The sequence below is a fragment of the Equus caballus genome, chromosome 2 (genome assembly GCF_041296265.1).
Source record: "Equus caballus isolate H_3958 breed thoroughbred chromosome 2, TB-T2T, whole genome shotgun sequence".
NCBI lineage: Eukaryota > Metazoa > Chordata > Mammalia > Perissodactyla > Equidae > Equus > Equus caballus.
The window spans coordinates 27,795,003-27,822,828 of NC_091685.1; the positions used below are offsets into that span (position 1 = coordinate 27,795,003).

Here is a 27,826-nt window from a genome sequence, read left to right on the forward strand (position 1 = left end):
TGGAATTGAGATCTGTTTGTCTTCAAAGCTTACTGCTCTCCTCTGAGTGTAGCATAAACAGACGTGTTGACATATCCATGCACTTATTTTGAAAGGGTTTAAGGAGACTCTTTAGGGACAAATAAGAAGGAATTTAATACATACTCTTCCAAAGTTCTATGTTCATATTTTAAAGAAGATGTCAGGGATTTTCAGAGGATCAGAGCATTTTGGAGATGGGAAGACCCACTCTCCTCATCTTACTAAGGGAACCATGGGACTCGGAGGGGCTAAGTGACTGCAGAAATCACCCAGCGTGGGACTGCAGCCAGGACAGAACTGCCTGCTCATTTGTTTCTCTCGCTTCTTGCAATGGTGCCAGCGATTATAGGAAAAGCTGAGTTGTAATTCTTTTGATGAAACATCACCAGTCAGGATTTCTAAGCTACCTCATACGTCAGGAAGCTCTCACCCTTCATTTGCCTCTGCTCTTTGCCTTCACCCCAGGGAACCACAGTGATCTCAGTTGGAGAATGTTGGAGCGGGCAAGGCCTGGCCCTCACCTCATCGAGATGAGTCATGGCCACAGGAGTGGTAAGTGTAGGTCACAGATGACTAGAACTGGGCATGTTTATGCCTGTTTTTACTCATCTATGTTAAATCTGTGCTTAAGACCTAAGGCTGTAAATAGGTATGATAAAACCTCCCTGTAAAACACCTGATTTCTGTGCAGACTTGTATTCCTATAATACAAACAGTGTTTCCCCTGACATCCTGCCAGCAAGCCGTACTCCCACCTACCATCTATCCATCCATCCGGGTATCCAACAAACAGCTATGGAGTACCTATTTTGGTCCAATAGCTATGTGGAGCACAATTTTTACCTGTTGTCTCACTGAAACCTCACATCCTCCCCAAAAGGTAGGTGATTCCATCCCCACTGAAATGAATAAAGTAATAAGGACTGGAGCTGACTGAATAAGACAGTGGCTGCCTCCCAGGTACTCGGTACAGGGGTAAAGGGGCCTACTTTTTGTTAAGCCCCAGACAGCTGCTTGCCACTTTCATAAATCTTATCTCCTTGAGTCCTCACAACCACTGTACAGAATTGATATTTTCATGCCTACTTTACAGATGGGAAAATTGAGGCTCAGAGGGGTTCAGTGATTTGTAAAACAGCTAGTAAGTGGCAGAATAGTATTCAAACCCAGATCTGCCTTAGAAAATATGGGTCCCTTCCCTTTTCTCCTCCCCCTGTGTGACTGTGCCTTCACCCAAGCTGCTCTAGGCACTGTCCCAGCTTTGGTGTGCGCTGGGGCAGGGATCCCTCAAGGGGAATAGTAGCTGGCAAGGGCCCCTGCCTTGCTGTTTCAAGAGTCTTCTTTGAGGGCTCTCCTGTTCCCCATGTAGGCTGAAGCCCCAGCAGCAATGACTTCTTTCCAGGATGAGGCTCCTGTGGTCAGTTAGGGAGGGCACTCCTGAAGGTGGATGGTGCACATGAATGCAGTGTTTCAAAGAACTTCTGAAGCCAGAGTGCCATTGTCACTGAAGCTAACAGTGTATTAACTGGTCACCTGGATCCTGGCCTCTCTGTAAGAGGAGGGAAAGAGATGAATATCTGACACTTGCTGACCACTCACCGTGTGCCAGGCACCGTGAGGACTACTTCACAGTATTACCTGTGGATAGAGGTGACTCTGCCCTCTTCCTGAATTGCATTTTCCCCCAGATAACCATATGGCTCACTCCCCCACCTCCTTCAAGGCTTTGCTCAGATGTACCCTTCTCAGTGAAGCTTGCCTCGACCACATCATTTAAAACAGAAGCTTAGGGAGTGAAGTGATTTCTCAAGGCCACACAGTGAATGGCTGGATCTGTCTGGCTCCAAAGCCCGTGCACTTTCCATTCTGCCGCACTGACTTCCTCTGTAGACATCCTTCATGACACAGGATGTGAAGGTCCTTATCCCCCATCTTCCACACAAGAAAAACTAGTATCAAGGAGATGGCATGTCTTATCCAAGGTCACACAGTAATAACTTGGTAGACCTGGGGTGCATACATCCTTTTTCTTAACCTCCATTTCTCAAGACGCTTCTCTTGTACATTTTTCTGTCTGAATGCATGTTGTTTTCTCTCATCGGCATTCTCCAGTCTCATCTCCCGCAACAGTTCTGGTGCATTCCATAAATATATTTGACTTTGCATGTATCCTTGGAAAATGTAATGTTATTTTCTGTGCATATTCATTTTAAATTTACGTGAAGACATGATTTCCATAAACTGGTCTACGGACCTCATTCTGTGTCTCTCTTTTTCCCCCATTCAGCATTATTTTTACAGTTTAACCATGGTGAACTGTGTATATCTGGTTCATTGATGCAAGCATCTGCCTGGTCCTCTATCGTGTGCATCTACATTTTACTGACCTAGTCCCCCAGCAATGGACCAGTTCCAACTGACCAATTCCCCTGCCAATTTAGGTTGCCTTCAATCCCCTTTTCTATAAACAATGCTGTGAGGAGGTCCTTCCGGATGTTCCCCTATGGGCCAAGGTAAGAATTTCTCTGGGACGTATACCCAGGAGTGATGTTCCTAGGTCACAGGCTACACTCTTACTGAATTGGATGAAGACCTGCCCTATCCCTTCTGGAATGGCTGCAGCAGTCTACGCTCCTACCCACAGTTACATGCAAGTTTTTATTTCCCCAAACCTCCATCCACACGGCATTGTCCAACTTTCAAATTGCTGGCAGGTGTGAAGTAAAATCTTGTGTTTAGTTTGATCTTCTCTCAGATTACTAAAGGGTTTGTAATCACGTACTTGTGAGTCATTTGAGTTTGAATTCAGATAATTCTGACGCCGAAGCCTGCACAGTGTCGTGTAGTGATCAATAAAATGGCCTCTGGGGCCGCCTTGTGAAGACTCAATTTCTAGCTCCACCTAATCTGTGATTTGACCTCTCTGGGTCTCTGCTTCTTCATCCGTAAAATGGGAATAATTTCATTGTCGACGTAATAGGATAGTTTTGACAATTTAAAATTGCTTAGAACAGGACCTGGCATGGAATAAGTACTTAGTGAGTGTTGTGTCCTGATTTGATAGATTGTGTTGCTCCCCATGCTGCCTCTTCTTTCAAGAAGTTCATACTGTGTAACCCTGTACTTTCCTTGGGATTGTGACACTATGCAATAAGAGAGGAACAGAGTGTGTCTGGATTTCTTTTTATTTAACTTCCTAGGTCATTCTAAAATATGTTTGGAGGGTGTTTTAAGCAGAATTGCCACATACATGAGTAGGGGATTTTGAACCTTTGAAAGGAAATGATGAGTCAGTTCCTTAAAAGAAAGGATGGGGCATGAAAGACACTATCAACGGAGTTAAAAGGCAACTCACTGAATGGGAGAAATTATTTGCAAATCATATGTCTGATAAGGGGCTGATATGTAGAATATACAAAGAACTCCTACAACTTAACAATAAAAAACCAACAACTCAGTGAAAAACACGGGCAAAGGACTTGAATAGACATTTCTCCAAAGAAGATATACAAGTGACCAACAAGCACGTGAAAAGATGCTCAACATCACTAATCATAAGGAAACTGTAAATCAAAACCATAATGAGATGCAACCAGAAAATAACAAGAGTTGGAAAAGGCTGCGGAGAAATGGAACTCTTGCGCATCGCTGGTGGGAATGCAAAATGGTGTAGCTGCCGTGTGCAAGACAGTATGCAGTTCCTCAGAAACTTAAACACAGAATAGCCGTACGACCCAGTAATCCCACTTCTGGGTAAACACCCAAAAGAATCGAAAGCAGGGACTTGAACACCAAAGTTCATAGCAGCAATATCCGCAATAGCCAAAGGCAGAAGCAACTCAAGTCTGTCAAGGGATAAATGGATAAATAAAATGCAATATATACATACAACGTAATATTATTCGGTCTTAAAAAGGATGGAAATTCTGACACATGCTACAACATGGATGAACCTCGAAGACTTAGTGCCAAGTGAAATAAGCCAGACACAAAAGAACAAGTATTGCATTATTCCACTTACATGAGGTGCCTAGAGTAGTCAAATTCACAGAGACGTAAAGTAGAATGGTGTTGCCACGGGCTAGAGGAGAGGGGAATGGGAAGTTATTTTTTATTTTTATTTTTTTGGAGAAGATTAGCCCTGAGCTAACATCTGCCACCAATCCTCCTCTTTTTGGTGAGGAAGACTGGCCCTGAGCTGACATCCGTGCCCATTTTCCTCTACTTTGTATGTGGGACGCCTGCCACAGCATGGCTTGCCAAGTGGTGCCATGTCTGCACCGGGATCCAAACCGGCATCCCTGGGCGGCCCAAGCGGAACGTGCGTACCTAACCACTGCGCCACTGGGCCGGCCCTGGGAGTGGGGAGTTATTGTTTAGTGGGTATGAAGTTTCAGTTTGGAAAGGGGAAAAGTTTCTAGAGATAGATGGTGGTGATGGTTGTACAACAATCTGAATATACTCAATGCTACTGAACTGTAAACTTAAAAATGGTCAAAGTGGGGCTGGCCCGGTGGCACAGCAGTTGCGTTCGCATGTTCCGATTTGGTGGCCCGGGGTTCACTGCTTCAGATCCCGGGTGCGGACATGGCACTGCTTGGCAAGCCATGGTGTGGCAGGCGTCCCACTTATAAAGCAGAGGAAGATGGGCACGGATGTGAGCTCAGGGCCAGTCTTCCTCAGCAAAAAGAGGAGGATTGGCAGCAGTTAGCTCAGGGCTAATCTTCCTCAAAAAAAAAAAAAAAAGGTCAAAATGGTAATTTTATGTTATCACAGTAAAAAAAGTTTATTTTAAAAGGCGGGATGGGTTAGGAAAAGTGAGGTGAGGAGGGAGAAATTCCAGCTCCCAAAGGAGCCCCTCTCACAGTGGGTCCATCATATTCAACATGGTGTTGTCTGCCATTGATTCAACAAACTCCGCTTGAGTTACAGTGTGTGCAAGAACTTAGTCCATAAAACTCTATACACATGGGATATTGTTGGTATGTGTGGCTGTCTGAGGCAGCACAGCGTAGTGAAAAGAGAATGGGTGTCCTTCTTTCATTCCACCAATGTTTAATGATTGCCCATCGTAGGTAGCACTCTGCCACGTGCTGTAGGGACAAGTCAAGAAAGATGAAGTCTCTGCTCTCACACTCTAGCAAGTGGCAGACGTGCTAAGAATGCAATAGAGTGTTACGTTTGCTATTCCATGGTCTACTTCTGAGAGTCCATTGTGAGCATCTCCTCCCGTCTTTGGCTTTGAAGTGACCTTGAAAATGGAAGCTATTTGCCAGGATGGTAGAATGGAGTGATACAAGGAGCCTGGGTCCGTGACATTGGTGGAGTAGCATTCCTGCCCTCTACTGCCTATCTCTGGACCACTTTTATGTGAGGGAAAAACAAAATTCTCTCTTGTTTAAGGCTCTGTTATTTCGGATTTTCTGTTCTCTGCAGCTAAATCTAACGAACCTTGATGGATATTGCTGGATGGAGCTGTGGGAGACATCAGCGGACAGCAGCTACCTCTTATGGAGCACTTGTGATGGGCTCACGCGGTTAACGCATGTACATGGTTTCAGTCTTCTGACTTGACTTAGCAGCATTTGACTCTGTTGACCATCCCCTTCTTCTTAAAACTGGCCCCCGGCTTCTGTGACCTCACATTATCCTGGTGTTTGTGGGATCTCTTTTGATCATCAGGTGACAGAAATCTTGACTTATACTGGCTTAAACAACAACAAAAGGGTATGTTGTCTCAAGTAACTCAACAGTAATCCAGGGGTAGATGTCTGGATCCAGTTGAATAGAGGGGTTCAAACAACAGTATTAAGACAGGAGTAACATTCAAAATATTTAACAACTGATGTTACACTGTCACTGACTCATTAGAACAGATGTCCGAGGGGGTGACCTGGAAGTCCCCTACTGGTCCTGGCATTAACTCTTTAGTTACTGGATGATGGGGAAGTCCAGGGAGTCCAGAAAAAGGGTGGCTGGGAGGCAGTGGGGGAATGACTCCTATTCCCAGGCAGTTTAGGCAGTATTTACTTACCAACAGAAATATTTCAACAACAATCAGCCATTCCGGTGTGTACCAGCTGAATAACAGTCCTGTGTTAGGATCTGGTCACTCTATTTTTCCATCTCTCAGTTGTGCTCTTCCATGTTGACTCTATCCTCACTCTCTCCCATGGTTGCAAGATGGCTGCCAGGGGCTACCGGGGCTACATGCTTCCTCGTTCATATCTAGCAGAGGAGTGAGGCTCTTTTCCCCAGTAGCCCTAGCATAAGTCCTGAGATTTGCTCTGATTGGGCTGGCTGAGATCATATGCCCAATCCTGATTGATCAATGTGGCTGGGGGGTAGAGCGGGGAGCCTGGCTTAGGCTAGATCACATACCCCACCCCTGAGCCCCAGGTTAGAGTTAGCCCCATTGGAGTATATAGGCTTAGGGTGGGGTTGGTTTCCCCAGAGCCAAATTGGGGTACCGTTCTCAAAAGAAGAGGGGGTATGCATTAGTTTCCTATTGCTGCTACAACAAATTACCACAAACATAGTGATTTAAAATAACCCAATTTATTCTCTTATAGTTCTGGAGGTCAGAAGTCTGAAATGGGTTTTATGGAGCTAAAATCAAGATGTTGACAGAAATGTGTTCCTTCTGGCTGTTCCAGGAGAGAATCCATTCCCTTGCTTCTCCCAGCTTCTAGAAGCTGCCCACATTCTTTGGCTCATGGTCACATCATTCCAACTTCCAATTCTGTTGTTACATCTCTTTCTCTAACTCTGACTCCCATTCCTCCCTCTTATAAGAACCGTTATGATTATCTTGGGCCTGCTTGAATAATCCAGAATAATCTCCTCATTTCAAGATCCTTGACTTAATCATATCCGCAAAGTTCCTTTTACTATATAAGGTAATATATTCAGGGATTGGAGTTCAGGAATTAGAACATGGACATCTTTGGGAGGGTGGCTATTATTCCACTCACCACAGAGTGGATGCTGAACGATAACGGCAACAAATGTCTGTTATCTCCGCTTTGCCTCCTACCCCTCTGGCTACCCTTGTATCTTTGGCAGACTCATCCTCCTTTACCTGACTTTAAATATTGGGTTTCTCAAGTTTCAGCTCTCTCCCCAGGCAAGTTCATTGAATCTAAAGCATAATTACGCTCACACATCCACATCTCCAGCTCAGACCTCTCTGAGTCTAGACCAATTTATCTAAATGTCTACATGACATCTCCACTCGGCTATTTCAATGGTCCTCCAAATTAAAAATGTCTAAAGCCTTCTCTCCAAACCCAGCCCTAACTCAGTAAATAGCACCACCATCCCTCCAGTTATGGGAGCCAGAAAGCTAGACAATCATCTGTAGTGTCTATTCTCTCCCTGCCTTCAATCCAATCCTTGACTGAGTCTTTTCAATTTTACCTCCTTGATCAAAAATCTGCCTACTTCTCTCAATATACTAATCCTCCACTCTAAGCCACCACTTTTGTCTAAACTGTTAACTTTTCTTGCCTGGACTTCTGCATTGGCCATCTACACTGGTCTCCTGGGTCCATTCTGACCCACCTCCTGCCTGTTCTCCATACCATTGTCAGGGTTATTTTTCCAAAATGCAAATCTGACTCAGTAACTCACCCAATCAGAACACTTCACTGACTTTTCAATGCTCTTAGTGATGTGGGATCGGTGAGCCGAGGAGTCGAAAGAAAGATTTCTTGGACTCTCAAGATCTGGCAGTAGTGCTCTTTTATTTAGAGAATAGTGTGGAATAGCGTGGGGACAGGACCCATGGGCAGTCAGGCTGCTGTGTGGGGACAGGGCCCAAGGGCAGGAGGAGCTGCTGCTGCCCCAGATACTGCTGCAAACATGCGTGGAGCGTAAGGCTAAATTTAAGGCATAGGTATGTGAGCCATCTCTTTACAAGACAAAGGAAAGAACATGTAAAAAAGTTAAAATGGTATCAGTGCATGTGGGGTCTGGCCATTGGGTGGTCCCACAACTTTTAGATAAGAATCAAATCGGATTAAGTAAAGGCCAGAAGCCACCACCCGAAATCAGTTACATGAGGTTGCCAGACAGTAACCAACTTAAGTCCTTGTCTTCCCCATTAAGAGTTTCCAGAGATAAGGCCATCCTGCCTTCCTCCTGGTGCAGAGAGGGAGGCATCTTTACAGATGGAGGTTTCCCTTACAAATGTAAAAGTTTCCCAACAAAGGGCAAGCAAACTCCAGTCCTCGGAACCTGCTTCTCATCTGCAGTTTTAAAATTAACCAGCCTGGGGCCGGCTCCGTGGACGAGTGGTTAAGTTTGCGCGCTCCGCTGCAGCGGCCCAGGGTTCGGATCCTGGGTGTGGACATGGCACCGTTCGTCAGTCCACATTGAGATGGCGTCCCACATCCCACAACTAAAAGGACCTGCAACTAAGATATACAATTGTGCACAGGGGGGATTTGGGGAGATAAAGCAGAAAAAAAAAAAAAAAAGATTGGCAACAGTTGCTAGCCCAGGTGCCAATCTTTAAAAAAAAATTAACCAGCCTGAAGTCCACATCATTAGGAGAGAGATGGAAACCCTTCCTGTGGTATCTAACGCTTTACAGAGTCTGCCCCCGGCCTATTTGTCTAGACTTGCCTTCTGTCAGGTTTCTGTTGGTCTTCTACCTTTTTTCTTTTCCTCAAACTTGCCATGTTCTCTCTCATCATTTAACCACTGCATATTCTGTGGAGTCTGCCAGATTACCTCTAACTCATCCCTCATATTCCCCCATGGACCCTTCTTCAACCTCCTGGAGGAGATCAAATTCTCCCTTTATAAACTGACAGGGTTCAAGGCAGGCCACTCTAAAATGTGTCACTTTGACTTACGGATTATTTTGATCTGAAGACAATCAACGCCCATCAGACTCAAGAAGAGCTTTTTACATCCCCCTTAATTGCCTAAGAGAATTTAGATAGGGATCCTGTACCAGGAAGACAGCTATTACCAAAGATAACATTTTTACATTGGAAAGCCTTCCCTGCATGGCATGGGAAACATTTGTTTACCACGCATTTGCTTTTCCCATCTTTCTGTGAATTGTCTTCCTCCCTTTCAAGGCCCCAGACCCTGACTCGCTCCTCCTGAGCTCAGGATGGCATATAAACCTCAATAATGTGACTGTCCAGGAGCCTCTCATGTCTTTGTGGGGCTCCTGTACCTACAAAATTAATTTTTTTCCTCCCGTTAATCTGACTAATGTCAATTTAGTTGTTAGGCCAGCCAAAGAAACTAGAAGGGAAAGAGAGAGAAGTTTTCCTCCCCTACAGGACTCTCTTTGTATTCCATTATAAACATTATAGACTGTGCACTTCAGCTAGGTAGTGCTAACATAATTCTTTTTTTTTTTTTTTTGAGGAGGATTAGCCCTGAGCTAACTGCTACCTATCCTCCTCTTTTTTCGCTGAGGAAGACTGGCCCTGAGCTAACATCCATGCCCATCTTCCTCTACTTTATATGTGGGACACCTACCACAGCATGGCTTTTGCCAAGTGGTGCCGTGTCTCCACCCGGGATCGGAACCGGCAAACGCCGGGCCACAGAAGTGGAACATGCGCACTTGACCACTGTGCCGCCCGGCCGGCCCCAACACAATTCTAATGTTCTGTTTACTTGGGTACTCATTTGATTAACACCTGTTCTCCCCAACACAGCCACGACCAGTCTGTAAGCTCCAGGGGAGCAAGGGCTTTGTCTGTGTCTGTTCACCAGTAAGTCTCCAGCACCTTGCTCTATGAGCACTGGATGTCTCTTAAAAATAAGGATGCACATGCTCATTTTTGGATCAGGACACTGAGGCTTGTTCCAAAGTCACATAACCAGAATGGGGGTAAACCCCAAATCGGACTCCAAAACCTGCCCTTTCTTCTTTTCACTCTGCCATCCCCTGAGATGGGGGAAGGCTTGGGATTATGCTATTTCTGGGCATGCAGCTCTAGAAAACTCACCTGCTTCCTGCAGCCTTTGGAAACGGATCTGAAAGGGCTGATGGTTTGCCTGACCACTCAGGGGTGGAGGGAAGTTCTCCTTTTTCTTTTCTTCCATCTGCATCTTTCTCTTTCCTCCCTCTCTCTCTCCCTCCTTCCTTTTCTCTCCCTCCTTTCTTCTCTTCCTACTCTCCAAAACAAGCACAGAGTTCCTGCTCATTGCCAGACTCTATTCTGGTAGATGGTGAAAAAGAGATGAATCAAACATGGTCCTTGCCCTCAAAGAGCTCAAAATCTAGCCTATTAGAGGTCTAGGTCAAGTAAATAAATTCCAATCCTGCATGGTTTCCTCCTCTGTAAAACGGATATCATCCTTACCACGCCAGTCAGAGTTTTTGGATGCAAGCAACTGAAACCGAGTCTGGAATGGAATTTACCGGAAGGACATTGGGTGAATTCCAGGATTGAAAGGAAAGCAGGAGAACCAGCCTCAGAAAACAGAGGGATTGGCAGCTAATGGATCCAAGACCACACTGTAGGAACAAGCTGGTCAGGACAACGTCACTGGCACGGTCCCCACTGTGACTACTCCAGTTGTCTGTCTGTCTTTGAGATTGCCTCTCAATATTCAAAGACCCAGATGGGGGCATCCTGTGAACCAAGCAGGGAGCAGTCACCTGGCCAGACTCCAGCTGCCCAGATGGAGGGAGAAGAGAGAACTGCTTTCTTTCAGGGTGGAATGGGAGCTGGCACTCAGAGCCCCTGACGCTGTTGTCCTCATCTCCTTGTGGTTCTTGGGTGGCACCAGGGCCAAAGAACCTCTTGAGAAGTCATCTATCGGTCAAGTCCCTGGACAGCGATCAGCTGCTAAGTCACAGGGCTGGGACTTGAATTTGGCTCTAACTGGTGGAGGAGCAGTTAGGGCTCTCGGCTGCAAGTAACAGACACCACTTCTGCCAATTTTCAGCAAAAAAGGATTTATTGGAAGGATGTAGGTGGGGCTCAAAGGATTTATAGGTAGCTAGAGAAGCAGGTCTGGGGACATACAGAAACCAAAGGAGAGAGGGAGGGCCTAGGATCAGGTTGCAGACATAATCACACCTGAGTACTGCCACCACCACAATAAATGACCTCCAACAAGATCTCCTATCTTGGCTGCACTGTCTCAAAATCCAGATTCTTTGGGAGAAGGTGTTGGATGGGGTTAGTTTCCACTGTAGTCCTCTCTTTCAGGGTGTGAAGAAGGATATTGCTTCTTCACCGGAATGGGTCATTTAGAGTTACTTGTCAAGGGGGGTCCATCAATGATCTATCACTGAATGGTGTGTGGCAAATGATTGCATGCTCTAGAAGCACGTAACAATAAGCTCGTACATCTGGTGGTTAGCTAGGCAGCTCTGCTGGTCTCGGTTGACTTGTTCGCATGGCTGGAGGTTGGCTGGCTAGTGGCTAATCTAGTCTGACTTTGGCTGGGAAGGCTGGGGCCTCTGGCTTGGCTCTTCCAGTTGGCTAGTTCTTACATGTTCTCACAGGTAATGGCAGAGGCACAAGAGTGGGAAAACTCTATCAGACAAGTGCTTTCTCAGCCCCAGCTTGCATCACATTTGCTAATGTCCTATTGGCCAAAGCAAGTCACACCACTAAGGCCAGTATCAGAGTGAGAGAGCACTGCAAAATTTTGTGGCAAAGGGTATAGATATAGGAAAAGATGAAGAATTGGTGCCATTTCTGCAATTCACAGGGGGAAGATGTATACTGCTAAAAGGAGCCAACGTCTGTGACAGACATCAAAGTCCAAGTTCTTTCCATGTTTCATACCACCTGGGGCCCTAGCCAAAGGAGCTTTTCTCCAGGATGGACCTCTGCCCTCACTCAATGGTATCACTAAAATGTCAGGTCCGTGAGAGCAGAGATTTTTGTCTGTTTTGTTCACCGTGTAACCCCATTCTCAAGAACAGTACCTGATACATAACAGGTACTTAACAAATGGTGGTTGAAGACAATTACCTCGTGAACTTACCTTATGCATCTCACCAGAGTTTTTCACTTTTGTGGGAGAGGCTGCATGCTATGGAGGAAAAGACTTAGATTTGGAGACAAACCAACATGGATTAGCATCTGGGCTTCGTCATTTACTACCCGGTGAACTTGGGCAAATTGTCCAGTCTTCCTGAGCCTCAGTTTCCTGTAGTAGAAATTGTGGGGACCTGAAAATGGCCACCCCAAGATATGTCTCTTTGGCATGATGATTATTTGAGGCTGGTTCCTTTGCAGACAGGAAAGCAACTGAAAAGTAGAACTTGCTTGCCCTTTGTTAGGACACATTTACATTTGTAAGGTAAATCTCTATCTGTAAAGGTGCCTCCCTCTCTGTACCAGGAAGAAGAAAGGAGATGACCTTCTCTCTAGAAACTCTTAATCAATGCCAAAGGCAAGGACTTAAATCTGCATTTTATTGTGCTTCTCTGGTAACCTCCTGTAACTGACTTCCCTCCCCCCCCCCCCCAACATTGGCATTTCTTTAAGGATTAAGCATCTTTCCTTAGGCTAGGAACTGATTGCTGCGCTCACCTGTGCTCACCTGTGACCACCCAGCTCAAGACAATAGACTTGCCTCCTGCTACGCCCTCTGAGAAAGCAGACCACTACCTGCTGTGTCCATCAAGTGCTGTGCTGACAGGGCAATCTTGTGACTATTGTGGGAGGGACATTTCAATCATATGTGAAATATCCTGTTTGGGGGTATGTAACCACTCTGTGCACCCCACTTCTTTGGTGCCCTTTCTTCCTTCGGGAAGAAAGACCCCGGGCCATGGTCCTCATAAAGCTTTGTTTAATTTTCTCTTGCTATTCTGTCTCATGTGAATTTAATTCGTTCTCCAGCCAGATGAACCCACATTGGATAGAGGAAAAGTTTTCCTTCCCTGCAAAATCTTTTGGGGTGACTTCCCAGTGCAACCTCCTCATTTCCATCTTCACATGTTTAATTGATGAGGCTTCTCGTATTACATGACCCTGTCCCCCTCTTCTAACCCTATCCCGACTGATTGGACCGGGAGTATGCATCTGACCCCAAATGGGCCAATCAGAGTCTGTTCTTCGGGAATTTGGAATTCCACTCTTTGTCTGATTGGCCTCTTAAATTGAGGAGATAGGAACTCAGGAACTGGCCATGGCCATTTTCCACCAAAGAGAGCAGGTCTGCAGCAGGAGAGAAGAATATTATTCCAGATTATTTCTTAGGCCCAGCTTCCTCTCAAACAGCTAGGTAGGTAGCTAGGTAACCACAGGTGTAGTGGTTAATGGCATAGTCTCTGGTTCCAGACTACCTTGGTTCAGATTCTACCTTATCACTTACTAGCTGTGTGACTTGCCTGAGTCATTTAACTTCTCTGTGCCCTGGCCCTCATCTGTAAAATGCGAATGACATTAATACCTACTTCATGGGGTTGCTATAATGATTAAATAAAAGTGCAAAGAACAATATCTAATACGTGGTAGGTACTAAGTAAGCATTACGTGTTATTATTATCCATGTCTATGGATTCCAGGCACACATTTTGATCCTTAAAATTAATATCCTCCCCTCCTTAGGAAAAGCTCACTTCAGTGGATTGTTGATTCCAATGCAAAGAACTGAACTACTATCTTTCCTTGCTTGAGAAATGGGGAAAGTTAAGACTCTTGAGTATTTAGAATGGTAGTGAGGATTAAATGAGATAAGCAAAACCCCTAGCACACTGTAGGTACCCAATATTTGTGCGCTTCCCATCCTTCCTACCCCACCTTTCTCAGACTCCAACCATTTTCACTCATCTTGGCCAGGCTGGGGCCAAGTGTGTAGGACGGTATTTCTGGTGAGGATGGTCCTGCCCACAGCTTAGTTTGGCTCCTTTGCAAGGTGAGTCAGATCTGTTCTGACAAGGTTCTTAGAACCACACATCTCGATACCTCCTTCTGCACTCGGAGGAATGAATCATTGGTCCTGATGATGAGGATCGAGGCTGCCCCAGGGAGAGAAGTCCAAGGTACATACTGCCCTACATACTGATCTATATCATGTTCCAGGAAGCATAGGATGTCCTGACTTAATCTGATCTGATTTCTTATCTAAAGTTATAGGACCACCCAATAACTAGACCCCACCTACACTGCTACCATTTTAACAATTTTTTTCATGGTCTTTCCTTTGTCTTGTAAAGCAATAACTCATGTATCTATGCCTTATACATTTAGCTCTAACCCTCAACACATTGCAGCTCTTACTTCCCATGTGTCCTGTCCCCATGCTACTCCATGCTATTCTCTGAATAAAAGAGCACTGCTGCCAGACCTTGAGAGTCCAAGAAATCTTTCTTTCGACTCCTCGACTCACCGAGCCCGCATCAGTGAGGTGCCTTCCTCCAGGAAGACTTCATCTCCGGATGTATTCTAGATTTTCTCATTGCTGGAGAAGTGACTCAGGGCACAGCAGCCCTTGGGGGTGGGGGCAGGGAGCTGAACCTGGTTTTCCTCATTTGTCCCCTGCTGGCACAATCCCTTTACTTGGGAGCTACATAGGAAGGGAGAAGGGTGTGCCACTGCCTTAAGAGGACAGAAGCAAGAGGCTTGGAGATGTGAACAAAACTTCTTGATTTGTGTGATAATATTCCAGGGTGGACAGCAAGTCCCTGACAGGGAGCTTTTCTCCCTCTGGGCTGGCTTTCTCAACAGTCCTGGCTCCTCCCTTTGGGGCCCCTCCTCTAAGCCAGCCCAGCCCAGCCCCTGGGCCAAACCAGCAAGGGCAAGAGGTATGGGTAAGTAGAGTGGGAGGTTCTAGAACCAGCTGTGTTTCCTGGATCCATTTGCATCTGGGGGGTGCGGTGGGCATGTGGGAGAGTGATCCTGTTGACGAAAATAATCCATAACCAATCTATAAATGAAAATTTGGGTGAGTTTATTCTGAACTGAAATCTGAGGACCATGGCCCGGGGTCTTTCTTCCCAAGGGAAGAAAGGGCACCAAAGAAGTGAGGTGTACAGAGTGGTTACATACCCCCAAACAGGGTGTTTCACATATGATTGAAATGTCCCTCCCACAATAGTCACAAGATTGCCCTGTCAGCACAGCACTTGATGGACACAGCAGGTAGTGGTCTGCTTTCTCAGAGGGCGTAGCAGGAGGCAAGTCTATTGTCTTGAGCTGGGTGGTCACAGGTGAGCACAGGTGAGCGCAGCAATCAGTTCCTAGCCTAAGGAAAGATGCTTAATCCTTAAAGAAATGGCAACGATGGGAGGGGGAGGGAAGTTGCACCTTTATCTCAAGGGTCTTTGCTCTTGCCGTAGGGAATATCTAAAGCAGATATACAATGCATGCTCAACGCCCGGTCAGGCCCTTTTGGAAAGACAAGGTCAGGTCGAATTAGGTTTACACCAAATGGCTTCCTCATATACTCCAATATATCCTATTACTTGCCATTTTTATTTGTCAATCCCTAGAGATGAGTCAGCTGTCATCATTGTCCCTGACCCCTCCCCTTCTCTCCTGTGGAGAAAACAGTTGTGGACACTGAAAAGGCCATAAAGTGTTGGAGAATACTTCTGGAGACCCATAAATTCATGGTGTTGCAGCCTTCTCATTCTGGCATGTTGGCCTTGTCCTTGACTGGAATTCTGCCTCAGTTTCCCTATTTAGTTCTCTACTGGTGCATGAACATAGCTTCAGACTTTGCATATGTGGGGGACTGGAATTGGCCAGCCCAAGATACGTCTCTTTGGCATGAGGATTATTTTGGGCTGGTTACTTTAAAAAAAACTGCAGACAGGAGAGGAACTCTGAGAAGCAGAAGTTATCCTTTGTTAAGAGATATTTACATTTGTAAAGGAAATCTCTGTCTGTAAAGGTGTCTCCCTCTCTGTACAAGGAAGAAGACGGGATGACCTTATCTCTAGACACTCTTAACGCGGAAGGCAAGGACTTAAGTCTGCATAATAACCTTACTCTTGTTTGCTGTGCTTTTCTGGTAATCTCCTGTAACTGACTCCTCCCACCCCCAACATCCTCCTTTGTCTTTAGCTGAGGGTGGTATTTAAGGGGAGAGCTTATGCCATTTTGGTGAGTTGCTCGGTTTGCCTGAGCCTCTCCCATGTATACGTTATAAAGCTTTATTTAATTTTCTCCTGTTATTCTGTCTCATGTGAATTTAACTCATTGTCTGGCCAGAGGGACCCAGAGTGGGTAGAGGAAATGTCTTCCTCCCTTAGGCATATTACCTTCCTTTTAGCTGCACAAGTCATGCATCTGCCAAGGCCACACCAAGTTCCCCACCCATCCTTGGATCTCAAACGTAGGACTGCCTGACTTCCTGCCCAGGATGTTCCACTTGAGCTGGGTCAGTGTATCCTAGACCCACCTGACAAGCATCCTCCTTGCCTCCGCCAGCTCAGCATTCCCCACGCCTGAGTCGACTACAGTAATTATATTTTGAGTCTTTGTCCAAGAGACAGCCTGGGGAAGGAGCGTGGGCTCTAGAATCAGACAGTCAGGCTAGGATTCTGGAACCGTTATCACTTAATTGTTGTGTGGCCTTGAGCTAGTCACCTCCCCTCTCTGAGTCTCAGTTTCCACACCTGTCAAAAAGGCTAATGATCCTCTACTGCGGAGATGTGAGGATTTAATGCCATGACCTATCTATAGTAGCCAGCACATTGTAGAAGCTTGAGAAACGGCTGTCCACTGCCCCTTCACACACCACTGTACAAGGAAAAGGAGTTCTGTATCATCATTACTCCTCAACTATTTAAGCTGTCCCTTGCCCTTCAGCTTTTCATAAGCCTGTTATCGGATCAAGATATCAGCATGTGCTGGGGGCCAATCTGGGAACAGGAAGTTATGCTGGACCAGGCGGAGGCAACAAAACACAGTGGTGGAGCATGTGACCCTGGAGGCAGACTGCTTGGGTTCAAATCTTAGCCTTCACTCTGTTGAGCTAAGGGCAAACCACAGTATTTCCTGTAGCCTCAGTTTCCCCACTTGGTATATGAAGGGCAAAATAGCATACACCACCTAGAATTGTTTTGAAGATTAAATGAAACCATCTGTGTCAAGTGTATAATGTGGCACCTGCTGCAAAGTAAGCGCTCAAAACACCTTTGATCTATTTCCAAGTTTTTGCTTCTTTATTTTTTTTCTTCTTTGTATAATTTAATTAGGGTAACATTCCAGGAGAGGAATTATTGCCTTCTAAAATATTTTGCCAAATTACATTTTAAAGGGTTGTGCCAGTTACAGTGTCATCAGCAAATTGTGTAAATACTGGTTTTGTCATATCTTTGCCAGCACAGACCATTATAATTATTTTCAGTTTTTACTAATATATAAGGTGCCTCATAGTTGACTCAGTTTTTGTCCCTTTAACAGCAAATGTGAACAGGATGGAGCACTAAGTAAAAGTTTGTCAGAACTGGAGAGGGATAATTTCTTTGGGGAGGAAACTTAGAAAGGAAAAAAACCACACACTTTGTAAATATCTTGAAAATTGAGGATGTTGTTCTTCTTGTCAAATACTGCTACTTCTCTTTTCTGAGACATCCTTTTCTGTGTATCTTGTTCAGTTCCCCTGGCTTCGACACTTGTAGATCTGGAATGTGGAAGTGCCCTTAATGATAACAATTTAACAACACAAGACACACTTTTGATGAAACTTCAGATCAATTTCTTTGTCCCTTTAAACATGCATTTTATCATGACAACTTTGCAATTCAGAGGAGAAATTTAAATTTCTCTAGAAAATTATTGAAGATGATTGAGACTCAGTTTCTCCATCTGTAAAATGGGAGGGAGAGGTTGGGATGAGGTAATCTCAAAGGGCCCTACATTTGAAAGTGAGCAGCTTCATTGGCCTGCAAAGACCTGAAAGGACTTGACTGGCAAAACATGTCTTGGGAGGAGGAGGAATTAAGCCAAGACTAAGCGGCATGGTGAGTCTCAATGTCCTGCTTGTTCACCCTAGGAACATAGGATGACAGGGGGTTAAGAATCCAAGATTCACTGTCTTAGATTCACTATCCTCCACCCCTAATCACATCCTTAGAGATATTGAGAGAGATTCCCACTCTTCAGGGTCTGGGCGTTCAAGCCAATTTTACTACTTTCTCTATCTCAGCTGCCCATTTCTCTTTTTGCTCCATTGAATTTGTCATTTCCACTACTTTGCGTTCTTCTTCTTTGGCATTTTTACCTGTTACTGTCTGTCGCCCTTGCTAGAATATAAACTCCATGAAGGCAGGGAATGCATCTGCCTCATTCATGTTGTATCTCCAGTTTCTGGAAGATGCTAGATGTTCAACAAATATTAATGGAGTGTAAGGTGACCCTATTGGGCTAGAGATGTGGGGGACATCCAGGCTACCATCTCTTGGGTTACATATCTTCATTTCCTTTATAAAAATGATCCTGTATCATATGTAATTAGTAGAGATAAGATTTGAAAACAAGCAAGCTGACTCCAGAGTCCATGTGCTTAACCATGATGCTTTGTGGCTGTGCAAAGCAAGACTGCATAGCCATTAAATCCATGTGGCAGAAGAATGTTTATTGACGTGGGAAAATACTCACAATACGTTGGTGAGCGAATACATCAGGCTTCAATATACGGCACTTACCTCACAGGCTTACTGGGAGGAGTAAATAAATTAATGTGTGGGCTGGCCCCGTGGCCATGTGGTTGTGTTCGTACGCTCCGCTGCAGGCGACCCTGTGTTTCGTTGGTTCGAATCCTGGGCGCGGACATGGCACTGCTCATCAAACCATGCTGAGGCAGCGTCCCACATGCCACAACTAGAAGGACCCACAACGAAGAATATATAATATGTACCAGGGGGCTTTGGGGAGAAAAAGGAAAAAAATAAAATCTTTAAAAAAAAATTAATTAATTAATTAATTGTGTGTGAAGCACATAGAACAGTGTTTAGCAAAAGGAAAGTTCTTGATACGTGTTGCCAAAGTAGTTGGTGAGCCATCTCTCATCTTCAGGATTTCTTAGGGAGAAGTCAGCCCCCGGGCCACAGTATGGAAAGGCACCCCATCATTTAAGAACTGCCTCCCTGGGCTTGAAATGATATATGCTACACCTCTCCACCTCTCCCCCTTCTCATCTTGGGGTGGTAAGATAGTGAGAATGACAGTACAGATAACAGCCCTCTCCGAAGATGTGTCTTCATCAAATCCTCTCTCCTTTCCACATTCTGACCACCTTTTAATCTCTTTGATTTGCCTGAGAGGTCCAAAAGTGGTAAAACTGGTTCTATACTTTTCCTTTGTAACTTCTACGTAGGCAATGGCTTCACATTCGCTTTGGGATATGATATCCGTGTACTGGCATCTCTGTAGAAACAGGTGGGGAAAGGCCCCATTTCAACATCCTATTATATGGCTGCTCTTATTGCCTTGGGTTCTATGAGACCCTTGGGTTCTCGTAATAAATTCTTCCCTTTTACTAGTCTGATTGGGTTTCTTCTACTTGCAAACAAGTGACTGCTGACCAAGACACAAGTCCTAATAATGACATGACCCTATTGGGGTGTTCCTCCTGAAGTGGGAAGAAGCCAGAGGAAGCAGAGCAGAGAGTCTAAGCCAAAATCTCCCACAAGTTCAATGGCCTGAAATGGGGCAGAAAATGGAAGACAGAGTTAAGAGCCAGGCCTGGGCCCCGGAGCTGAATGAATTGTAACTGAAGAGGTGAAGATTGAATTCAAAGTGAAGTGGTGCTGGGCAATGGCTCACTTCCACTTTTCACAATTTTGCTTTTTAGTCTCCACAGCCTGTAACGTGCAGTTGGCTTAAAGGTACAAGGTCAGGGACGAGAGCCACCAATATCTCCAGGTCTCTGGCCTCTGGCTTTTGTTGAATTGTTTTTGGAGTGGGATTATAAAGCCAGAAGATTTGACTCTTGGTACCAGCTACCAATGGCTTTGCCCAAAATGTTGCCAGTCGGCCCTGCATTAGCCACACGTGAGCCCATCGGGGCGTATGAAGGTGCAGAGTTACAGGCAAAGGAGTGCCTAGGACGGCCCAGGCAACTTTGCAGCTTTAAGGGAAGGAAGAGATGCAGAAAAAATGTCAGGGAAGACAAGGACCTCATCCAGCACCCAGCGTTCTGGACATTCCTTCGGCTTCCCTCTGCTGTGGATTCCTGACTCCCACTTCTTGATTATCCCCAGTTCCTGGGCTGTGTCCTTTACAGATTAGGCCTTTTCCAACCACATCCCCCTTCCCCACTTAACCTATTGGCCAGTCATGCGTGAGGAAAGGGTCACCGGTTCCTGTTAGTCTTCACCTTTCCAGCCTGGTGGCTCCCTTGAGCTCCTGAGCCCACTCTGACAGCCTTGCTGGACTCTCCTCAAGGGTGTTATCTGGCCAAGGCACCCCATGCTTTCGTTTATTCTCTTAACTCTTAGTGAGGCAGGATAGCAGAATGGTTAAAAGCACAGGCCCTAGAGCCAGACTGCTTGAGTTCAAAAGCTGACTCCCCCTCTTATGAGCTGGGTAACCCAGGGCAAGCTGTTTAACCTCCCTGGGTCTCAGTTTCCTCTTTTCTAAAATGGAGATGGGACTAACCTAGGGTGGTGGAGAGGATGAAACTGAGTTAATGTATGGAAAGCCAGGGATACAGATCTAATCACGCTGAGTGAGATGGACAGTCCTGTACAGTGAAGAAGCATCTCACCCAAACGGCCATTAGTGCTCCTAGTTGAGAAACGCTGGCCAAGAGCACGGAGCCCAATCCCTAGGTTGTGTCACAGATCTGCCACTTACTAGTTTTGTGGCCTCAGACACTGAACATTTCAATGTCTCAGTTTTCTTTTTTTTGATGAAGATTAGCCCTGAGCTAACATCTGCCACCAATCCTCTTTTTGCTGAGGAAGATTGGCCCTGAGCTAACGTCCATGCCCATCTTCCTCTACTTTATATGTGGGATGCCTGCCACAGCATGGCTTGGCAAACAATGTGTAGGTCTGCACCCGGGATCCAAATCAGCAACCCTGGGCCGCCCAGGAAGAATATACGAACTTAACTCCTGCGCCATGGGGCTGGCCCCACATCTGTCTCCTTATCTGTAAAATAGGAACAATGATAGCCTACCTCATAGGCTTGACCTGAGGCTTAAATGAGGTAATACATATATTTTATTTTACGAGTTTTATAAAATATATTTTTATTTACTTATATTTATATTAAATATTTTAAATATATTTTAGGATGAGGTCTGGTACAAAATAAGCTATACATTTTAGTAACTCTCCCTATTATCTGTTCCCCTTATCTGATGCTGTAGTCATAACTGGAGGTGGCATATGATATATCATAAGCATTTTCCCCACATCGTAAAATAAATCCTCTTTGACTGCTTTCTTTGAAATTCCTCCGGAAGAAAAGTTTCCCTCTGGAGGTTAATTCCTATATGTATTACTCACAAGAGAAAACACTTTCCTTAGGACGGGGAAAATGAAACCAGTCATTTCCTAGTTGGTGGTGAATTAGACCAGCCTGAAGAGCTAAGGCACTTTAGTTAGGGATGGTTCAATTGCACGTAACAGAATGCTTCCCACACACCAGCCTAAGCAAGACAGACATTTTGGGGGAGGAAATAGGGGGGAATCTGGATGAACTCAGGGGCAGGAAGTAGACAGGTCTCATGAGGAACTAGAACCAGGAACTGGAAACTTCAAAATAGGTCCAGACTCCCGCTCTTCCTCACCACTCCCGCCACCACCACCCTAGTCCTAGACATCATCGTCTCTTGCCTGGCCTGTTGCAACATTCTCTCTGCTTCTCCTCTCGTCCCCCCACAATCCATTCTTCACACAGCAGCTAGAGTGATCTTTTTAAAATGTTGTAAGATTGTGTTGTTTCCTTGCATAAACCTTTCAGTAGTTTCCTGTTATACCTGAGGACAAGAATTTGTCCTGCTTGTTCACTGCTGTATCTCTGGGCTTGGCACATAGTGGGTGCTCAATAAATTTGTTAAATGACTGAATGGAAATGCACCAGGATTCAAGTATTCACTCCTGTCTCCATAACCCTCTGTGACTATGAGGTTTCTTGTTATTCTTTGTGACTCTCTTCCATGGTTCCTCTCTGGCTTCTTGGCACCCACATTAAACGTGGCATAAAATGGCTGCCTCAGCCTGGGGCTGTGTCACCTCCTAGCTTCTGCGTCATGTGCTAACATATCTCGGAATCCTAATCCCAATTTTCCAGGAGAGAGAAATTGGCTGGTTCGGCTTGGGTGAGGGGTCCACCCCTCTCTACTCCATTATGAGTGGGGACTGCTGAATCCCATTCCTGCGGGAAAGGCATTTTCAGAGAAGAGGAGCACGGGCTGGCAGACCACCCCCAACCTGTGTACCACCTTGAAAGGAGGGTTCATGTGTGGGGAATCCTCAGTCCTTGGGGAGTCCAGTCCTAGGTTTGCGTAAGCAGTTACACCTTGTCAGGAAGATCCCCAAAAGAATCTAGGATATGAAATAGATACAATAAACTAGCTACTATTTTTGCTGAACGATTGAACCACATGCTGGGCATAGTTCTAAGAACTTTATAAGTATTAATTCAATCTTCCCAATGATGCTATGATGTAGGTACCATTAAACAGATGAAGTAGATGCCGTTAAACAGATGAGGAAGGGGAGGCACAGAGAGATCGTCACGACAGAAGAGAATTCTAACCAAGCATTCCAACCCCAGGCTGCACTTGTTCCTTGACCACCTAAACAAGATAAGGATATGATTCCCCTCTTACAAGGGGCAAAATGAGGGTCAGAGAGAGAAAGTAAAGAAACATACCCAAGGTCACCTGGCTATAAAGTAGCCAAGCCTTGGGGCTGGCCCCGTGGCCGAGTGGTTAAGTTCGCGCGCTCCGCTGCAGGCGGCCCAGTGTTTCGTTGGTTCGAGTCCTGGGCATGGACATGGCACTGCTCATCAGACCACGCTGAGGCAGCGTCCCACATGCCACAACTGGAAGAACCCACAACGAAGAATACACAACTATGTACCGGGGGGCTTTGGGGAGAAAAAGGAAAAAATAAAATCTTTAAAAAAAAAAAAAAAAAGTAGCCAAGCCTTGATTGCAACAGTTCTACAGCCCTTAGACCAAACTTTCCCCATCAAATAGCTCACCACAATTTTATTAAAAAATAGCTTTATTGAGATACAATTCACATAGCATACAATTCACCTATTTAAAGTGTACCATTCAATGGTTTCCAGTATAGTCATGGATAGGTACAATCATCATCATAGACAGTTTGCCCACAATAATTTTATGGGTAAGAGAACTCCATTCCCAAGAGGGGAAGTGATTAACCAAAAGTTACACAGAGAGTAACTGATAGAACCCGAGCCACTGTCCCAATCACTGTGAGAAAGCTTCTGGAAAATCCCCATGAAAATAACTCTGTGTGTCAGAAAAATGGTGGCTTGTCGTGGCGCAATGGCATGTGGCGGAGCTGGGAGGAGGCAGCAGCTGGCAGGATAAGGAAGCCCCAGTCCCACGGAGACAGTGACTGTCCAAAGCTGAAACTCTGGGCTTCATGACTTCCCTGTGCCTACCTAGACGACCTCTTTTCTTGCTTCTCTCTTTTACTCCTTTGATAAACACCAACAGTTCTTTAAGACTCAGTTCAAATATCTCCTTTTCCAGGAAGTCTTCCCTGGTTCATACTCCCAGGCTGGACCAAGTGCTCCGCCATGGTGCCTGCTGGATGTCTTCTCTATCACAATAGCAAAGCTTCTCTCTGCCTTGGCCCCTCAGCCTTTGCTCAGTCCTCCCAGTGGTAAGTGCATGGACTTCAGAACTAAAAGGGCGTGGATTTAAATCTAGGCTCTGCCATGTCCTAGCTCTGGGACCTTGGGAAAGCACATAGTAGGCCCTCCAAAAATCCTAGTTCCTTTTACTCTTTCCTTCTGGTTTCTTGGAAAGTGCCTATTAAGCCTCAGTTTGCATTGGAATCCTGGTGTCCTCGTGTCCTACAGCCTTCTGGGACGTGGCAGACATTTTCATTGCTCAGCCTGTCTTACTATGGGAAATCATTCCTCACCCCCCAAATTCAGCTCAGTCCTTGTGGTTTGGGTGGTCCTCACCCCAAGTCTCAGGGGTGGGCAGAAGACCCAAGGCTGCTCTAGCCAAGTTCTACATCCTTTGTCCCCAGTGATTAGTCCAGGGATAGGCCTGTGAGTTAATCAGAATCCCTTCATGAAATATGTTACATGGACATTGGAAGAAAACACATCTCTCTCCCTCTCTCTCATCATCATCATCATCATCATGATTTACAAGGTTTTGAAGGCTTGGTATGGCCAGTAGCCATCTTGCAGAGAGTGAAGCCAAGCAGAATCAAATAAACCTGAAAGAGGGAAAGAAAGCTTTCTGATGCCCTCCTGGATCCACACAAGCCTGAAGTCCCCTTTGACTTTTATTTTCCTTTACCTGGTCTAGGATGGATCTTTGACAATTGCACCCAAAAGAATTCTGACCAGTACACAGGTTCACCATAATATGTAAACAGAGTGACTTGGTCTATGGTGGCCTGAAGACAAGCCAACAAGCTTTGGATAGCAGAGCAACGAGAGGCAAAGAACTTGAGCCCTTGATGACACCATTAAGCTGCTGAATTAACGAACCCTGGAGCCCATCTCAATTAGGACTTCTTGTTATGTGAAATAATAAAATTTCCCTATTGGTTAAGTAAATTTGAATTGTTTTTTTTATTAAATGTAGCTAAAACCATCCTTAACTTGATCTCCAGCCCTCTCCGCCTCCTTCCTGTGATCTTGGCAGGGATAGCGTGGAGGTGGGGTGACATACCTCTGGCTAGCCTAAGGAATGGTTTGCTTCTCACAGTTACTCTTACTCCTTGGATGCTATTTTTTCTTGCAGGCCCCCTTAGCCCCTTCTGGACACATTCCTGATTCCTTCACTCCTCCAAGTATCTCTAATACTTACCAGATTCTACTGAGGTTTTGGGGAAACAGGGAGAAGTTCAGCACAGTATAGGCACCAACTCAAAATGATCACTGTCCTAAAATTTCATGGGCCATTCCATTACTGCCAAGAAGAACTTCTTTCTAGCTATATCCGTCCTTGGGAATGAGCTTGCTGTCTTCTCCTCCAGCCTCTCTCCAGCTCCGTTCTAGTTTCTAGCCGTCTACTCCAAAACTTTTCTTACTCTACAATACAAAGTATAAACTTCAGGCTGAAGCTGACCCACTGAACACTCATTAAAGTGCCGCTGGAAACAAAGGAACAAGTACACCTGAGAATGACAGGGTTTTTTTTTTCTTTAACAAAATTAAATTCTTAGGCTGGGCTCCCTTTCCCATCAGTTTTTGGGAAGCTAAAGAGAATACTATAACAAATACTTCTCCTTCTGTCCCAAGCAAGCTCCCAGGGATTACGGGATCCCTCGCTCCCCACCCCCTCTACCTACACATTTACTAGTTGCCCCTGAATAAATATATATTTTTTAATAACAATTTTATTTGAGATATAATTCACATCACAAAACTCACCATTTTAAATCATACAGTTCAGTGAGTTTTAGTACATTCATTCAAAAGGTTGTGCAACCATTGCTACTATGGAATTTCAGAACATTTTCATCACCCCAAAAAGAAACCCTGTACCCATTAGCAGTCACTTCCTCTTTCCCCTTCCCTCAGCCCCTGGCAACCACTAATCCTAACAACTGATTTTAAAGGAAAACATTCAGTGTTTCCTCATTAAGTTTGATGTTAGCTCTGGGTGTTTTGCAGATTGAGAAAGTTCCCTTCTATTTCTAGTTTGTTGAGTGTTTTTATCATAAAAGGGTGCTGGATTTTGTCAAATGTTTTTTTATGTATCTATCGAGATAATCATGTGGTTTTTGTCCTTTATCCTACTAATATGGTGTATTACATTGATTGCTGTGTAAAGAAATATTAACACGATGTTTTTAACACATTCCGTGTTGCTATGTTAAATCACCATCTTGGTTTATAAGCTCAAGCGGACCTCATTTTAGGAAAATTTGAGAGATGACAATCTAGACTTACACAACTATAGGCTTGGTTGCTTAGGTTAATGAAGATTTCCTTTTCTCTGTCTACAAAGTTTTTCTGAAAGAGAAAATTCGTTGTGAGAACATAAAATAAGATGCAAAAATGAAATGTTTAGGCTTTTTAGGAACTATCTGTTAGTGCCAGTCTCTTTGAGGCTGAGAAAATTTACATCATGTATGATGACGTATTGTCCTGGGCAGTGGCCTAACTGGTCAAAGTGGGCCCCAATGCAAAGTCCACAGCCTCCTCAGGCTTCTTAAGTCACCAAGGCAGCTGCGGAATCGATCCCCCACCTTTAGGGGGCAGGAATCTCCTCTCTTGGGCAGGAAAATAGAATGAGGTTTGAATAGAGATAATGGACCACGGGAGGCCACCTTCTCCCTCCTTTTTATTTTCCTTCATTTTTAAATTCTCTCTTCTGGAAGTTTCTGCCTTGAGCGGAGAAGTTGCTGCAGCAGATCTTGCTCCGGAAGGGGAGAGCTGTGCATTCAACTTGGCCAATTACCACTTTAAGGACATTTATTTTTGTGTGTCCAGCATTGCTTCCTTTGGGGAACTTCCTTCCCACCTCCGCCCCATGGCGTACTCACAGGGCTGCCAATCACAGGACTCTACCTCTCTGACCACAAGAGTGACTCAACACTGAGTCAACTTGACTTTCTCAGGACTTTGGAACCTTGAGTGGAGACATGTGGGGAGGGAAGGTGGTTGGAGCTGAGTCATTTGACGTGTTTACCTAGAGCCGTGGTTCTCATGTGTGGTCCCTGGACCGGCAGCATCAGCATCTGGGAGCTTGTTAGAAATACCAATTCCCAGGCCCCACCCTATACCTACTACATCGGAAATTCCGGAAGTAGGCCCCAGCAATCTGTGTTTTAACAAGCTCTCCAGGTGATTCTGCCCTAGAGAAACTAGAAGTTTCTGCTAGTGGGATTTCCAGAGCTTGACTGGATCTTGTCCTTTCCTGTCACTTGGCTGTTGAGACCTTCCTTAGATTCTTTGATCTCCTCAGTGTCCTTCTGCTAAATTCCTTTTTGGTCTTGTTTTATTTGAGAGAATCAGAGTTAATTTCTGTTTCTGGCAACCTAAAGACCCTGATTGACGGCCCTCTCACCTAACTCATAGCTGCACAGACTCTTCTCGAATCGTGGGCCTTTGCACCATACACAGGCTGCACTGGTTCAACTTTACCCTGATCTTTGCATTTAGCTTCAGCCCCAATTGTGTTAACTCCTTTCTAGACAAAAGCAGAGCCCGGCAGGGCTTCTGACCAAGCTCTGCCAATGTCCTACCTGTTAATAGTTCAGTTGTCTCCTCCAGTAAAACAGGCCTTTGTATCTTCCAAGACCTCTTTATAAAAACATCGTCTCCTATTCCTGCATTTATTTGACTCCTCTCTTTTCTCATCTTAGCTCCTATCTCCCTTTTTAACTATTAACCACACCTGTTAGCATAATACAGTTTGTTTTCTATATTAGTTAGGGAACAGAATAAGCTGTTTTAATAAAGGGATTCAAAAATATAGGACACATTTAAAAAAAATCTCTTGCTTAATAGTTGCTGCTATTTTATCTCTTTAAGTATATGAGTGGTCCAGAGGGAGTCCAGAGGTGAGTAGTAAGTGGCTCTGTTCCAGGTGGTTATTTAAGGACACAGGTTCCTTTGGTCTTGTTTGGCTGCCATCTCCTAGGACACTGTTGAAGAAAGTTCTTCACCACTATATCTACATTCCTGGCCTGAGGGAAAAACAAAAAGGAGGAAGTACATCG

General features: G+C 45.0%; 1 long non-coding RNA gene across 2 annotated transcripts; it reads left to right on the forward strand.

Annotated features, from left to right (window-relative positions):
• Positions 1–476: 476 nt before the first annotated feature.
• Positions 477–24,710, forward strand: LOC111772121 (uncharacterized). 2 transcript variants are annotated; one of them, XR_002806012.2, is made up of 3 exons: positions 477–573; positions 23,662–23,794; positions 24,457–24,710. It is a non-coding gene; the product is annotated as an uncharacterized lncRNA (long non-coding RNA). The 2 variants fall into 2 exon arrangements; XR_002806014.2 differs by lacking the exon at positions 477–573 and adding an exon at positions 6,784–6,920.
• The last annotated feature ends 3,116 nt before the right edge of the window (positions 24,711–27,826 follow it).